Source organism: Triticum aestivum, chromosome 5A (genome assembly GCF_018294505.1).
Source record: "Triticum aestivum cultivar Chinese Spring chromosome 5A, IWGSC CS RefSeq v2.1, whole genome shotgun sequence".
NCBI lineage: Eukaryota > Viridiplantae > Streptophyta > Magnoliopsida > Poales > Poaceae > Triticum > Triticum aestivum.
The window spans coordinates 575,075,672-575,093,846 of record NC_057806.1 but is presented as its reverse complement, the minus strand read 5'-3'; positions in this window follow the sequence as shown (position 1 = coordinate 575,093,846).

Here is an 18,175-nt window from a genome sequence, read left to right as displayed (position 1 = left end):
GGGATGCACACAAGATGCTTAACAAAAGACTAGAACTGAGCCACGGCCAATTCATCCATTATGAGGTTCAAACAAGCATGGCAGAAACGCAAATGCAAAACAGATTCCAGACAGTGAAATTAACACGTGTCTGAAATTTCAGATCACGAAGCCCTCTTCGGAGCAGCAAAACAACATGATACATGACCTGATTAAGATAAATAAGAACATGGCATGGAGCTACTCAACAAGCTTAACAAAAGTACCAAAGTGACCTGGGGCCAAAAGGGATCACAAAATATACTAACAAGCACACAAACATAGCTAAAACATAATCAGTTTTCAGACTTAGTGAAAACTGAGACATGCTGAAATATAACTCACGAAGGCATGTAAACGAGCTCAATGCACTCACCACGGTGCAAGTCATGGCAAGGGAAGCATACATCCATTAATAAGGCACAAAATACTAGCTAGACATGGCAAGAACAATGGCATAGCATGCACGGATCAACAACTATAACACCGGCAAAATCGCAAACGAGTTGAAGATCTGCCCAGATTCACAACGAAGCAAAACTAGAGCTCAATTGACTCAAGCTAGGGTGCTCCATAATTGCAAACAAAGACATGGATGGATAGAGCATAACATGATTAACAAAACTCCTTTACTTATCATCCTCAAAAGAGGCATGGATCCCTAGGAAACAAGCTGAACATATGGCATCATGAACTAAATAATCCCAGACTTAGTGAAAACTACTAAGTCCCTCAAAACAGATTTACCGGGTGCCTCACTTTGCAAGCTTGCACAAGTCACCACACACATCCTAAAAATGCATGGGTTGCACCTCTGGAAAGAAGACAAAATCCTTAACAAAACATATGAAGGACTCACATGCATAGCATGCACACAATAATCATGGCAAAAATGACAAAAGTCTAAGATGAACTAGCAGATCTGACAATTAACTCACGAAGCCTCCTTCTAACAGCATTTTGGGCATCAAGATGAGCTCAAATGAAAATGATGCAATGGAATGAAATGATGTACTCGTCGAGGCGAACATTTTGATATATTATATGCCCAAAACGGAGCTATGGATGCGGAGATACGGCCGGTCAAAGTATGCATAAAAGTTTAGGGGGAGAGGGAAAAAGTCAACCGTATCCGGATCTAGGGTTCCTCGGCACGCGAACCGAGGCAACTCCGGCGAGCTCACAGTAGCTCCGGCGAGCTCGAAGAAGCGGTGAGAAGGCGAGGGAGGAGGCGCGGGCGCGGCCCGGGAGGCGGCGCGGGAGGGCCCGCCCCGGGCTTCGGCGGGCCGGTGGCGGCGGCGATGTGGGCCTGAGGCGCGGGGCGAATGAGGGGGCGCCACGTGTCGGCGGACGTCAGGGCGGACAAAGTCCGTCGGTGGGACTTGTGTCCGGCGCGCGCGAGGTGGCAGATCTAGGGTTTCGGGGGGAAGAAGAAGAAGAAAACGGAGGGGTCTATTTATAGGCATAAGTGGAGCTAGGAGAGCCCAAATGAGGTGCGGTTTTCGGCCACGCGATTGTGATCGAACACTCTAGGACATGGAGCAGAGTTTGGTGGGTTTTGGGCCAAATTGGAGGGGTGTTGGGCTGCAACACACACGAGGCCTTTTCGGTCCCTCGGTTAACCGTTGGAGTATCAAACGAAGTCCAAATGATACGAAACTTGACAGGCGGTCTACCAGTAGTAAACCAAGGCCGCTTGGCAAGTCTCGGTCCAATCCGAAAATGTTTAATCCCCACACACGAAAGAAGGCTAGAAATGACCACCGGAGGAGAACGGAGCGCCGGAATGCAAAACGGACAACGGGGAAAATGCTTGAATGCATGAGACGAACATGTATGCAAATGCAATGCACATGATGACATGATATGAGATGCATGACAACGAAAACAACACACGGAGACAAAGACCCGAACCCGAGAAATAAATATAACTTAAAGCCAGAAACGGCAAGAGTTGGAGTACAAATTGGGAAAGTTACATCCGGGGTGTTACAGTGCCCCGAAAGGCATCCCCTCTTTCATCTTCTTCTATCGGTAACTTTACTTGAGGCTATATTTTTATTCACCACATGATATGTGTTTTGCTTGGAGCGTCTTGTATGATTTGAGTCTTTGATTTTTAGTTTACCACAATCATCCTTTCTGTACACATCTTTTGGTACAGACACACATGAATGGGAATTTATTAGAATACTCTATGTGCTGCACTTATATCTTTTGAGCTAGATAATTTTGCTCTAGTACTTCACTTATATCTTTTAGAGCATGGTGGTGGTTTTATTTTATAGAAATTATTGATCTCTCATGCTTCACTTATATTATTTTGAGAGTCCTTTAGAACAGCATGGCAATTTGCTTTGGTTTGTAAAATTAGTCCTAATATGATAGGCATCCAAGATGGGTATAATAAAAACTATCACAAAAAGTGCATTGAATACTATGAGAAGTTTGATACTTGATGATTGTTTTGAGATATGAAGATGGTGATATTATAGTCATGCTAGTTGAGTAGTTGTGAATTTGAGAAATACTTTTTCTAAAGTTTGTGATACCCGTAGCATGCACGTATGGTGAACCGTTATGTGATGAAGCCGGAGCATGATTTATTTATTGATTGTCTTCCTTATGAGTGGCGGTCGGGGATGAGCGATGGTCTTTTCCTACCAATCTATCCCCCTAGGAGCATGCGCGTAGTACTTTGTTTCGATAACTAATAAATTTTTGCAATAAGTATGTGAGTTCTTTATGACTAATATTGAGTCCATGGATTATACGCACTCTCACCCTTCCACCATTGCTAGCCTCTCTAGTACCATGCAACTTTCACCGGTGCCATAAACCCACCATACACCTTCCTCAAAACAACAACCATACCTACCTATTATGGCATTTCCATAATCATTCCGAGATATATTTCCATGCAACCTTCCACTGTTCCGTTATTATGACACGCTTCATCATTGTCATATTGCTTTGCATGATCATGTAGTTGACATCGTATTTATGGCAAAGCCACCGTTCATAATTCTTTCATACATGTCACTCATGAGTCATTGCACATCACGGTACACCGCCGGAGGCATTCACATAGAGTCCTATTTTGTTCTAAGACTTGAGTTGTAATTTTTGAGTTGTAAGTAAATAAAGTGTGATGATCGTCATTATTAGAGCATTGTCCCATGTGAGGAAAGGATGATGGAGAACCACAAGTCGGGATGAGACTCCAGATGAAAAAGAAAAAAGGGGGGCCAAAAAAAAGATAAAAGGCCCAAATAAAAGAGAAAAAAAATGAAAAATGAGAGAAATGAGAGAAGGGACAATGTTACTATCCTTTTAACACACTTGTGCTTCAAAGTAGCACCATGATTTTCATGATAGAGAGTCTCCTATGTTGTCACTTTCATATACTACTGGGAATTTTACATTATAGAACTTGGCTTTTATATTCCAATGATGGGCTTCCTCAAAATGCCCTAGGTCTTCGTGAGAAAGCGAGTTGGATGCACACCCACTTAGTTTCTTTTTGAGCTTTCATACACTTATAGATCTAGTGCATCTGTTGTGTGGCAATCCCTACTCACTCACATTAATATCTATTGATGGGCATCTCCATAGCCCGTTGATACGCCTAGTTGATGTGAGACTATCTTCTCCTTTTTGTCTTCTCCACAACCACCATTCTATTCCACATATAGTGCTATGTCCATGGCTCACGCTCATGTATTGCATGAAGATTGAAAAAGTTTGAGAACATCAAAAGTAAGAAACAATTGCTTGGCATGTCATTGGGGTTGTGCATGATTTAAATACTTTGTGTGGTGAAGAAGGAGCATAGCCAGACTATATGATTTTGTAGTGATAACTTTCTTTGGCCATGTTATTTTGAGAAGACATAATTGCTTTGTTAGTATGCTTGAAGTATTATTATTTTTATGTCAATATTAAACTTTTGTCTTGAATCTTTTGGATCTAAACATTCTTGCCACAATAAAGAAAGTTACATTGAGAATTATGCCAGGTAGCATTCCACATCAAAAATTCTGGTTTTATCATTTACCTACTCGAGGACGAGCATGAATTAAGCTTGGGGATGCTTAATACGTCTCCAACGTATCTATAAATTTTTATTGTTCCATGCTATTATATTATATGTTTTGGATGTTAATGGGCTTATTTATACACTTTTATATTATTTTTGGGACTAACCTACTAACCCAAGGCCCAGTGCAAATTGCTGTTTTTTACCTATTTCAGTGTTTCGCAGACAAGGAATATCAAACGGAATAAAACCTTCGGGAGAGTTATTTTTGGAAAAAAATGTGATCCAGGGGACTTGGAGTGGACATCAAGCAAACAACGAGGAGGCCACGAGGTAGGGGGCGCCCTCCACCCTCGTGGGCCCCTCGTGGCTCCACCGACCTACTTCTTCATCCTATATATGTACACATACCCCGAATACATCCAGGAGCACCACAAAACCATATTTCCACCGTCACAACCTTCTGTACCCAAGAGATCCCATCTTGGGGCATTTTCCGGAGCTCCGCCGGAGGGGGCATCGATCACGGAGGGCTTCTGCATCAACACCACATCTCCGATGATGTGTGAGAAGTTTACCTCAGACCTTCGGGTCCATAGTTATTAGCTAGATGGATTCTTATCTCTCTTTGGATCTCAATACAATGTTCTCCTCGATCTTCTTGGAGATCTATTTGATGTAACTCTTTTTGCGGTGTGTTTTTCAAGATCCGATGAATTGTGGGTTTATGATCAAGTTTATCTATGAACAATATTTGATTCTTCTCTGAAATCTTTTATGTATGATTGGTTATCTTTGCAAGTCTCTTCGAATTATCAGTTTGGTTTGGCCTACTAGATTGATCTTTCTTACAATGGGAGAAGTGCTTAGCTTTGGGTTCAATCTTGCGGTGTCCTTTCCTAGTGATAGCAGGGGCAGCAAGGCATGTATTGTATTGTTGCCATCGAGGATAAAAAGATGGGGTTTATATCATATTGCTTGAGTTTATCCCTCTACATCATGTCATCTTGCCTAATGCATTACTCTGTTCTTATGAACTTAATACTCTAGATGCATGATGGATAGCGGTCGATGTGTGGAGTAATAGTAGTAGATGCAGAATCGTTTCGGTCTACTTGTCGCGGACGTGATGCCTATATACATTTTCATGCCTAGATATGCTCATAATTATTCACTTTTCTATCAATTGCTCGACAGTAATTTGTTCACCCACCGTAATACTTATGCTATCTTGAGAGAAGCCACTAGTGAAACCTATGGCCCCCGGGTCTATCTTTCATCATATAAGTTTCCAATCTATTTTACTTTGCAATCTTTACTTTCAATCTATATCATAAAAATACCAAAAATATTTGTCTTACTATTATTATCTCTATCAGATCTCACTCTCGTAAGTGACCGTGAAGGGATTGACAACCCCTTTATTGCGTTGGTTGCGAGGTTCTTATTTGTTTGTGTAGGTACGAGGGACTTGCATGTAGTCTCCTACTGGATTGATACCTTGGTTCTCAAAAACTGAGGGAAATACTTATGCTACTTTGCTGCATCACCCTTTCCTCTTCAAGGGAAAACTAACGCATTGCTCAATAGGTAGCATGGGCCCCCTAAGGCTCCACCGACCTCAACTCCAACTCTATATATTCATGTTCGGAGAGAAAAAAAATCAGGGAGAAGGATTCATCATGTTTTACGATATGGAGCCGCCGCCAAGCCCTAATCTCTCTCGGGGGGCTGATCCAGAGTCCGTTCGGGGCTCCGGAGAGGGGAATCCATCGCCATCGTCATCATCAACCTTCCTCCATCACCAATTTCATGATGCTCACTGCCGTGCGTGAGTAATTCCATTGTAGACTTGCTGGACGGTGATGGTTTGTATGAGATTTATCATGTAATCGAGTTAGTTTTGTTAGGGTTTGATCCCTAGTATCCATTATGTTCTGAGATTGATGTTGCTATGACTTTGCTATGCTTAATGTGTGTCACTAGGGCCCGAGTGCCATGATTTCAGATCTAAACCTATTATGTTTTCATGAATATATGTGAGTTCTTGATCCTATCTTGCAAGTCAATAGTCACCTACTATGTGTTATGATCCGGTAACCCCGAAGTGACTATAATCGGGACCACTCCCGGTGATGACCGTAGTTTGAGGAGTTCATGTATTCACTAAGTGCTAATGCTTTGTTCCGGTACTCTATTAAAAGGAGGCCTTAATATCCCTTAGTTTCCAATAGGACCCCGCTGCCACGGGAGGGTAGGACAAAAGATGTCATGCAAGTTCTTTTCCATAAGCATGTATGACTATATTCGGAATATATGCCTACATTACATTGATGAACTGGAGCTAGTTCTGTGCACTACAAAAAAATACACTTCCGTGATGATACGTGTTTGTCACAGTTGGTCGCGTTTTTTGTCATGCATGTACATCCATGACGATTTTATGACAGAATCAAGATAGTCATACCTGTCTGTCGTAGAAGTGTTCCATGACATTACCAAAAGTATCATCACGGAAGTGTCCACTTCCATGACGATAAACCGCGCGTCACAGAAGTGCTTTCATCAAGGGTGACCGACATGTGGCATCCACCGTAACGAAATGCCGTTAAGCTATCGGGTCGGATTTTGGATTCGATAACCCGTTAACAGCCCTGACCAATGGGAAATTTCCACGTGTAAAATTCTGATTGGCCGAAGGGAACACCTGTCAGCTCGTTAGTGGGCCAGATGTCGCCCGTCCATTGGAGGAGACATGCCTATGATACGTCGACACGTGGCTGGACCCAACAGAGGCCCATATAGGTTAAAAAGGCCGACCTAGTCAAAGGCCCGTAGAACTTAATCAGGTACTAGTGGGCCAACCCAATAATGACCTGCTTAATAAAGGCCCATTTACGGCCCGAAGCCAGATCTGGCCCATTAATTGTTCGCCCAATATTTGGGTCCATTTACGGCCCGAAGCCAGATCTGGCCCGTTAATTGTTTGCCCAATATTTGGGCCCATTTGCGGCCCGAAGCCAGATCTGGCCCGTTAATTGTTCACCGAATATTTGGGCCCAACTATAGCCCAGTGACTTTCGCCCTGTTAGAGGTCTGATGTAGACATGGGCCCATTTCAGCCCGGTGTGACTTTCGGCCTGGGAATGGCCCGTGCTGCCCATGGGCCATATATGGTCCGACGGGACATCGGACCCACTAACGGCCCATGCTAAAGGTGGCAACAGTTAAGCCCAATGTGACTTTGGGCATGTTAAAGGCCTGTCGCGTAATTCGGCCCGTTGATGCATGTGCTAAGCTTTCGGCCTCTTAAAGGCCCATGATATCAGTGGGCCAACTAAGGCCCGAGATATGTTTCGGCCTGGTAACGGCCCGTGAGCTAACTGGGCCCAAAACGGCCCGGTCTACATTTTGGCCTGCTGAAGGCCCATGGTTTCATCTCGGTCGTAACAGGCCAGTACAATATTCAGCCTGTTAATGGCCCAACGCTACCTGGGCCAAACTAAGCGCTGGGTCGACAAAAGGCCAAACTAAAATATAGGTCGATGTAAGTTTGGGCCTGGCACAATGTGCGAAGGCCCCAATCATTCGGGCCCAAGAAATATGCAGGCCGGCCCAATTGTGGCCCGCTAAAAACCTGGCCCATTAGAGTCGAATGTTTCAGTCCGGTCGACTACATCTGATTTTTTCCAGATAGCGAATGATTGCAGTAACTAGTAGGAATTAAGAACAAACCTACTCTATACAGTAAAGAAATTACGGCATAGTAACTAAGAATAAACCTACACTATACAATAGAGGATTTAAGGTATATTACATCCACTGGGCATCGAAGTTCGCCACCAGTGATCATAAAGCGCAACGAAGAAGCAGATTACAAAAACTGGGCACCATTGCAGCGTAACAAAATAATACTGAACCGAGACCACTTCCAAGACAGTTCAAGAAAGGTTAGCCTTGCGGGGGAACTACTGCGCAAGCTGCTGAGCAAGGTTGTGAGACCGGCCTAGCATGTCGGTCATAGCTTCCAGGTGTAGCTGTTTAGCGATGAGGTTCTCATTGGTGTTCTCCGCAAGCTTTCTTAGAGATATGATTTCAAGTCGAAGTTGAGTTGCAGAATGCCTTTCTGCTAGAACTTGGGACTGAAGAAGTCGAACTAATTCAAACAACGAATTTTGTGAGCTTGTCTGACTGTTAGTCTCAAGTAACTTGAACACTGCATCAAGACAAGACTTTGGGGTTGTCTCGCTATCTTCAAGATGTTTTGCCTTCTTTGTTGCAATATATGTTGGGTTTGTCTCACAGCCTTCAGCAGACTTGTGCATGCCATCAGGCATATCACCCTGAAACAAAGCAAAGAGATGACAGGTTTTGCACGTGTATAAACAAAGATGACAACTGTTCTATCAATTCTATCCAATTTCAAATTAGAAAATAAAGAGTAAGTTCAAAATATCAATAGCATAATTTGGCATTGTTCATAATGCCGGGAGCTTCACCACACTACTGGATTACCATGTCAACATAACAAGCATAGATGAAGGGCAAAGAAAATCATTATATCTATTTTGGATAATGTGCATGGCATGTTGTTCATATCATCAGCCACATCAGTGAGATAAAACAGGAGATGACAAGGTGCAAACGTGGGCTGCTTCACAACACACTGGATTATAGATCCACAAAAACAAGCATACATATAGGGAGTATTAAGTAATGTGCATGGTATGAATAAGGAATTTGGTTTTACAAGTAAAACTTAGAACTTCGGTTCTTACGAACATGCATTTTGGTAGAAACAGCAAACTAAACAGCAGTAAACGATAGGGAGTATGAGCAAATTAAACAGCAGTTGAGGATAAAGGCTTTAGAAGGACTGACTTACATTAACAGTTAACACCGGCTTTATAATGCCCTTCTCCATGTCAAGGGAAGGATAACTCAAGAATTTCAGCACAGAATCTTCTTCATAAGCATTGCCTGTACTCTACATTTTGTAGAGAGTAATTATAGATATGATAATACTGGAAGGGATAGTGGATAATGAAGATAAGATGCAGATTGATGCTACATAATCAACTACCAATCCCTGGAAGTACAAGCGTTACAGGACAAAATGTACTGACAAGAGCAATGGGCACCACTTCTGCACTAGCATTGTCTGTGTATTCTACTTGTTGGTAAGATTAAATATAGATCTGATCTTTTTTAGTAAATGGTGGGCGAGGGAGATAAGATGCAGAATGCTACAAAATGAACCAATCCCTCTTCCCATAATACAAGAGTGTTTTGAACACTGGTGTACTGTACAAAACGTTCTTATATTATGGGACGGAGGGAGTAGCTACTAATGTAAGTACAGTGATAGACCACGTTCAGTCCTTACAAGAGGACTGCAGATATAAACCTCTTCAAAAGCATTGGGTTGATTCTAAATTTATGTAAGAGTCCATACATGTCTTATAATGTCCACCAAATGGACGATTACGAGGCTAACATGTGCAGTGATGCTACATAATCAAACAGCTATGAAAGTAAGTATGGTCATACATGGCAAGAGGTACTCACAAGAGCAATGCATTGTGTAGTATAGTTCTGAGATTCTATGGTCCCTTGAGAACGAATGTTCTTCTGCTAACAGTTTTCGTACAAGTGAGACATTAAGGAAAATGCAGAAATGTAGTTCAAATTGTGATGTGATATCATAGACAGTACCTTACGCTGCAGCCGAGACCAATGTATAACAAGATTATTCCAGTCACCGTCGGATAAATGTAGCACCGGAGACTTTACAGAAATTTTGTTCAGAGGCTTGCCATCGAAGTGCGCTTGCCTCAGGTAGGAACGATACTTCATCAACGAGTGCTTGAAAAGCGCAACCAACCCTTGCTCGTCATCACAATCCAGTTTGCTCCTCGCCTATTTAAAAGAATGAAATCTTGTGTCTTCTGTCAGCAGAAACATATGCAATAATGACCATGAATAACATTAGTACATTAGTTACGTGTAAGTTGTGGAGGAAGACTGGAAATTGTTCTATGTCTGCGGTATAATCTTTCCATGAAGGAAAGATGCGCACAAAGTTCCTGACAACAACATAAGCTTCATCTTCTAAACTGGGAAGAAATGGAACAAGGATCCTATTTGCTGCAATTGGGGTTCTCTCTGGTTCGAAAAGGGATTTGGCAACTGGATTTGGTGTACTCTTTGCTGGAATGAGGGTTTTGCGTCGTACAACTGGTGCTATGTCAACTGGCATAATCATACTGTTTGCTGTAGTTGGGGCATCAGAAATGACCAGTGTAGTAGGGCTAGAGTCTGCTAGAGTTGGGGTATTTTGTGGGTCAGGTGATATTGCAACTACACCTAATGGGCTATTTGATTTATCAGGTGCCACTACCTTTTCCAAATACTTTGCTTGTGCTCCTCCACGATCAGTAATCACCCTCTTCCTTTTGAACGTCTGATACACAAGAACAACATTTGAATGGATAAATATGGTATGATGACAGATGGCATATGTACTGAAAATGGATAGGCAGGGCGTATTCACATACACAATGTGTAAACTAAGCTAATGGCAGTTCAACAAAGTAGAAGCAATGCAAAGCATTAATTGCAAGATATGTGTGAGCAATGTAACCTTGGAAAGTTAGAGCAAGTACCTTGATAGGTGAATAAGATAGGGCATCTTCCTCTGACTCCTCCACTAGGGAGCTGCATTGACCTAGGTCTCCCTCTAGCTCAGAACCACTGTTAGGATCATATTCTGAGCATGAATCTATAGGTGGAGAGCGTTTTCATTGCATTGCATCCAGACTTGATTTCAGTCCCTTAATGCCAAGTTTGACAGCCATGGCATTGTTCCGCTTTATTCTTTTCATGCGCGCAAGCTCATAATCATTATGATGCTGTTCAGAATCTGAGATTCATGAAAACATAAAAAGTAGTCAGATTATCTATGGAATGCATTGCGGGTTCAACTCGGAGAGTGTCTCCCTATAAACCCCTGCATATGGAAAGTTCACCTCCCCAACCGTGCTAACCAGACCACACACAGAAATACAAACCCCTTATGTCTCTATAACAGGCAGGCACACATTTCAAAACTGAAGTAGGAACATTAGAGTCATATGAAATTCGTATTTGAACAAATAAACTAAGCAATTATGAGGGGCGTAATGTTTAGCTTCAAGGGTGGAGTGTTGGTAGTGCGACACAAAGCAAGTAGGCAGATTGTATTTCCATGTAAAAGATCGAAACCTATGTAAAAGCTGGAAATGACACTTTCTTTCTATACAATGCAGTGTTCGTTACCCACACATGATGGAAGAGATCACATAGAGAAATACTATTCGCTCATGTCTACGGTTCCAGTATTTAGAAACAGGGTGGTCCACCCTAAAAGAATATTGACAACAAATATGACAAGGCAAGCATAGATGTAGTGAATCAATCATTTACTTGTGAGCTTACTAGGACAAGTATGCAGAATTGTAACTGCAGTAAGAGACCGTCCAAAATCTGAATGAAGAAATTTGTCTAGCACTTATTGTTTGCAACTAATTGACGTGAATAATTGGATATTATATCAAATGAGTAAGAAAGACAAGTAAAATTATCAACAAACCTGGCTTGCGGTAGTAATCTGGGTCAATGTCACTACGACCAACAATCCAAAATGACTAGTTTCTGTTCCGAGGGCCGGAATTTTGAAAACCCTGTGAACTTTAGAGGTACTAAAGATTACCGAAATACATCTGAACCATTAAGTGTAGGTAGCACTGAGCACACAACAAACCCTAATGACAGTCCTTCCTAATGAGTAATGAATCAATTAGAAAATGGGTGATGAGGAGTGGCTGCTGAGTGTTGAGGACGTATCTTAGGATAAATCAGGTTGGCTTGGTGGGTGCTGCACGCCTAAGCCCTGAACGAACTGGGAAGGTAGGCACGGCGGCGCGCCCGGGCAGCGGTGACGCTATTGGGCGAGCGGCTCCTGGCCTCCTGTTAGTCCGGCGTCTCCTCCTAGAGTCATGCCGTCCGGGGACGGCAAGTCGCCAGCGAGGCAGGCGTCTGGGGGCGAGTAGAGATCGGAAGCGCGCAGCAGAACAGAGGGGAATCGGGGCCTGGGATGACCCAAAATCCCAGGGTGGGCCGGCCCACCGTGGGCACCCTATAGAGATACACACCCGAACGGCGAACATGCATTTTCGAAACTAATTTAGGAACATTTAGCTGACCAATTAAACAACTCTATTTTAATAATATCAGATTCGTATTTGAACAACTAAGCTTCTTTAGCTTGATGGGTGGAGCAGTGTTATTATGACACGAAGCACATATTCTGATCGTATAGTGATCATAAAAGGGGGAAACTCTAAGCATATTTTTTTAGCAAAAGAGGGTTTCCCCTCCGATTTCTATTAAAGAAACCACCACGGAACCAACGTGATCAATTAAACCCTAGGCATGATCAATTAAATCGTATTATGGTTGTGCCATGACAGATTTGAAGCTGCAAACCGGAGAAATGATATTTAGCATCCATTGTTTGCTTCGAACTAAGAACTAAATTCTAAGAGCTGAAAAGAAAGTAGAGTAACCAAGTTAAGATCTATTTTCTGGTTGAGATCGAAAAGTTGAGGAGATATGAAATACCACCTCTCTTGCGGCGCCGTGTAGGCATCGGGGGTGCGATGGCTGTTGGTGGCATTGAAGCAGATCTGCGATGGTAGACGGGTGCATCGAGGGATAAGTCCCATTGCGGTGGAAGAGAAGGTCGTGTGAGCGGCCCCGGCAAAGAGGACGACGGCGCCGATGAAGCGAGAGGATGCGATGCAAGGCTATTGGTCCGTCGCCGTGGATGAGAAACGTCCATCTCTAGCAGTGGACGACGCGGTCTTGGTAGGCGCTCCGGCCTGGTGGAGGACGGTGGCGATGGATGTGGTGGAGGACGGCGGTGATGGATGGGGTGGCGGACGGAGGCTGGTGTGGGGATGGGGTGTTCTAGCGCGAACGGTGTATGAATGGGAAAATGGAGGGAGAGGTATGGGGAACCATGTTTTCGGGACGCGCCTGTCTGAAATATGGGAAAGTTACGAACTTAGCCCCCGTTTAAAATTTGGACGTCTCGTCGGTTGGGGATAGGACGGTAATCTCGCATCTCGCCAATATTTGCCCAAAGCGATTTCGGGCGAGGAGAGGGTGGTTGGCGCCCACGGTGTATGAACGGGGCTGACAGGTAGGGCGGTTGTGTCACATCTGCGTGAAGTTACAAACCTGCCCCTATTGAAAATATTTGCCTACATGGATTTCGGCCGAGTCGAGTTTGTTTTGCCGCCCACCGTGTATGAATGGGGAATGGAGGGAGAAACAGAGGTCTTTCGAACGAGCTTGAATCAAATGAGTTTTGCCGCCCATGTTTTACGCCCACCGTGTCGGAATGGGCTCAGAGGCGGTCGTGTCACGTCTAATTGAAGTTACTAACCTACCCCTATTTAGAGCGGTGGAAATCGGGCTGATGGATTGTCTGTGTCATGGCTAGACAGTAATTTCCATCTCCCAAACACTTGGCTTCGGGCAGCCGACATGGGAGTGGACATTTTGCCGCTTCTTTTGAATTTTGGGACAATAAGCATCCACGTTTACCCCGGCAACTAAATTCGAATCCATTTTGTATTCCTATATGAATCTTTATAAATCATTCTATGTGTTTTTATATATCTTCAAAAGGACGACAAAGATGTATTCCACTGTCATATATGAATATGGTTTACAAATGCTGATACTCAAATTCAGAAACTAGAATCTAGTTTAAGGTGAATTCGAATATTTGGAACACTTCATGTCCAACTCAAATGTCACACGCAACATAATGTGTACTCCCATTTAGATATGTACACAAGCGATATATCAAGATTCAAATATTGAGTCAATCAACCAAGAATGTACAGAACTAACAGACATATAAACACTTATAGAGTATATGGATAAATAATATCAACTAACATACATAAGGCAGGCCGTTGTACTTTTTTTTGGCTACAACAACATCCTTTTTTTAGCCAGCATCTTGGCCCTTTCTGATGCGTGCCACTTATGGTCCATCTATACTACTACTATTGCTGAATGCACATTCAGCCCGATTGGCATATTTGTAGGTCTGGCACAGCAATCCAAAATAAATGTCTCCGAGTCTTACCAATTAATACAAACTTGTGCTCAAATAAAATTACAAACCAAAAAAAATTATTACATGATCTCTAAAACAAATGGTTTGATTGATTACATGAACAGACAACACAAAGGTTATTCAACTATGGAAAGAACATTTCACCTATGATTTACCAAGTAGGAATTTAATTTCCTTTTTTCCTTCAGGACCTTAACAATCTGGTCAGTCTCAGCTTGCTTCGTTTTGAAATCCACCAAATATTTAATGGTTGTCTTGAGTACTGCTTGTGATTGCGCTGTTTGCTTACTCAACATGTCAACTTCATCTCTAAGTGCAGAAGGAGAATCTCTTTCTACCACTAGTTTAGCCTCTAGATCATCAGCAGTTGGTAATTCATAATGCACGATTGGGCCGGTGCCACTGCTGTGGGATGATGCAACGTCCATGGGGACCTTGCTCTTTGATCTTGGGCTAACCTGTTTTGCCATTAAAGTTCCGATTGGATTCAGAAAAGTTGAAGTTAGCAAAACATCTCCACTAGGAGTTATAACAGCAAACTAGTTAAACAAACAAGGAATTAAAAAGTTTCAATTGGATGATGAAAAGTAGTTATTAACATCATTGTAACCCGTTGTTGCAGCAGCAAAGCAGTTAAACAAACAAGTAGATATTTAAGTTAAGGCAAACATGTAATTCTTAACAGTAAGTATCAAACACATAGGCGCAGTCTACAATATGATTAATAGGCTGTGCCATTATGTAATCAGTAGCAAACTAAATTAAGCCAAGCAACATAATTGAACAATTTTGCAATAAGTGGCTAACTAAAATTTCGAGAAGCAGGTAACTGAACTTACGCTAGTTCTTTGTACAGGCACACTGCAACTTCTTTTTTGCTTACAAGGTTGTACGAAGGAGTCCATGGCATCAATTGCTTGGATACGCAGTCCCAATACTTCTTTCTTCCCACACTGCATGGGTAAGTCGAATGGTTAATCTGGTAAAATGGTGCGTCCTTGACATGTTATATGAGGACGTGTAGTTAGACTAGTTATAGCCAAACACATCACACTGGCTTTTACTGCATATTTCATGCGATTACTTTTGGCATATCGAGGTCTAAGCAATCTACAATAGGATGAAAAGACTGGCATCCTTCACATTATTGGCGAAGTCGGTTCATAGAAACAAGCAATTCAACCATTCTGTGGGTAAATCAAAAGCGCCACTAGAATATTTTTCACTATCCAATCATACACGAAAAAAGGGGCAAGGCCACCATAGGGGCTGGTATGGGCGGCCGCCTCAGGTGGCTGGAAAGTGTGCACCTAGTTTGAGTCGTCCAGGTTGGCCCATGCTAGTTTTGTTCGTCCCAACGCACGAGCAAGCAATGTAAAAAATGAAGAAAAATGTTTCAATTTGGATGGGCCAATAACATAAGTGCAAGGCAGGCCCTATAGCAGGCTCGCGGCCCAAACGAGCGCCTCCCATATCGATCGACAGCAGGAAAAATCCCAATTCATTCGCTCCAGCCTCCAGTCTGGTTCGCTCCTAACCTAGCCGCCGCTGGACAGACTGACACAACACTTCCTCGCGCCCTTGTTGGAGGGCGGTCGCCAGGCTTCAAGCGAACGGAAGGACAAGAAGATGAAGATCCAACCCTGGGTGTAGCCTGCATGGGAGGCAGTGGCGGCAGCACGGGCATGGCATCGAGCTTGCGCAAACGGACAGTCGCAGCTTGCAAGAGTAGCATGCGCAACGAGCAAGTACATCACATCCCCGATTATATCTAATTCAACTCTTCAATTTCTGGCCAATAGTTAAACCTGACGGTGTTGTAAAACTGCTTGTATGTAGGGAATCTATGAGAAAATGAAACCAATTTCTACTTATTTTATAACTCCCCCAATCAATACTGAACTGACTGAATCTGATGTATCTAATCAAGTTTCCGGTGCAAACATACAAGCTCATGTTGTTCTTGAGCCTGAAGTGTCTAATGAACAGACTGCTAATGAAGGATTTGATGCAAACATTTTACATGCTCCTGGTGATGAACATATAGTGTCTAATGAGGGATCTAATGCAAGCATTTTGCAAGCTCATTGAAGGATTTAGTGTCTAATGATGATCTACTATGTTGAGAGAGACAGAGATTTGCAGGCATTGATGACAAGCAAATTATAGTGCATTTTCATAGCTTGAGGAAACGTCGAGGTCATCTACCAGAAAGTCCCTGTATCATGACAACATAGCATAAATACTTTTCTAATCGGTTGTTTGAAACTATTGGCATACTTGTGCAGGATATATATATATATTGATATGTAGTTTGCGCACTGGTTATACGTGCAATTACACTTCGATATTTTCAGCCAGAGAACAAATAATTCAAGCAGGTACATACCATGTTTGTAGTCCTTGTACACCATGTTGCATTTTGTGTTTTTTGGTGCTTGCATCATTTAGTGTTTATAATCTGAACTACTTTGGATCATTAGCTAGTTTTCAAAGTGCATGTAGCTTCACATTTCTCAAGTTATGCTGATTTCCAGAGTGCAAGTGCCTTCGTATTTTTTAAGTTAAATGTTCGCCCCTGGTAACTTGAGTTCGTGGATCAGCCACTGCACACAAATCATATATGAATGCCAGTACGAATTAAATGAAATGCAGGGACTTACGCTAGCTCGTTGCACAGGCTCACTGCAGCTCTGCTTGCGCTTGGGATGTTCCATGTACAAGTCCATGTTACCACTTGCTTGGATGTGCAGGCCTTGTGCTCCTTGCATCCCCCTCTGCATTTTTGACACGGCGAATGGTTGATCAAATAAGAGTTATCGACCTTGATGTTGTACTAGAGGACAGATACTTACAAGGTTATACGGGTGTGCAGGATGTGTACCAGATCCGGTAGCGCCGTCATGCTTCGCTAAAAAATGGATTTGCTTGTTTCAGATGATATCTCCAGAAGAAATAAGAGTTAAAGTCATAGTTGCATAGGCGTGTAAGCTAAGAGAGCAGTGAAAGGATATCCAAACATTGTCGGAGCAGTGCACAAGGGAGTGATGTGTGGATACCTGGTTTGGGCCAGCGTTTGGGCATGCTCGCCTAGCTAGAGTGCGGGTCACTTCAGAGCCGTTGAGGGTGATGCGCTGGCGTTGGCTGGCCGCGCACGGATGCAGATCTTGAGTGGCAGCGGAGCGCTACAATGCGGTGGACGAGACCGTTGGTGAAGCCCCAACGGCCTCGGGGGGCGAAGGTGCGATGATGTGCTCGGTGAAGTAGCCCCGGTGAGCTGGGAGACGGCGTTGGTGAAGCGCACCTGATGCGGTGGAACTCGGTGTCTGTGAGGCACATCGGTTGTGGTGGCCGACGTTGTCGATGGACCACCGGGTGCGGTGGACGAGGGCGTAGATGAGGTAGCTCCGGTGCGGTGGTGAAGCACGACCGTCGTCTTCGTCATCGTCGTCTGGCACAGAGGTGGGGAACGGTGGGGAAAGAGATGAGACGAGGGGTGATTCGAGGGTTGGCAGCGAATTAGGGATTTGAGCAATCTGGGCGCGAAAGGGGACGGTGGAGAAGAGAGCTTTTGCAAGGCTGGAATTGGGGCCGCCGGATATTTCAATCCAAAACATGGAAGCGCGAACTTAGGGGCTGTTTGGATTGTGACTATGTTTGCCTTATATTGCCACATTACTTTTTGCCACACTTGTCACACTTGCCTAACTTGAGTTGCTCAAATTGTTAGCCACACTTTGGCTTATCTAAGGGAATCTTGCCACACTTTTTGTGTCTATGACACGTGGGGTTCACTGCTCATAAAAAATTCTTGCCTTAGGTGTGGCTAGAACCAAACACCCACCTAACTTGGTCAAACTTGCCTAAGGTGAGGTGTAGCAAAGTGTGGCAATATGTGGCTGGAAACCAAACAGCCCCTTATA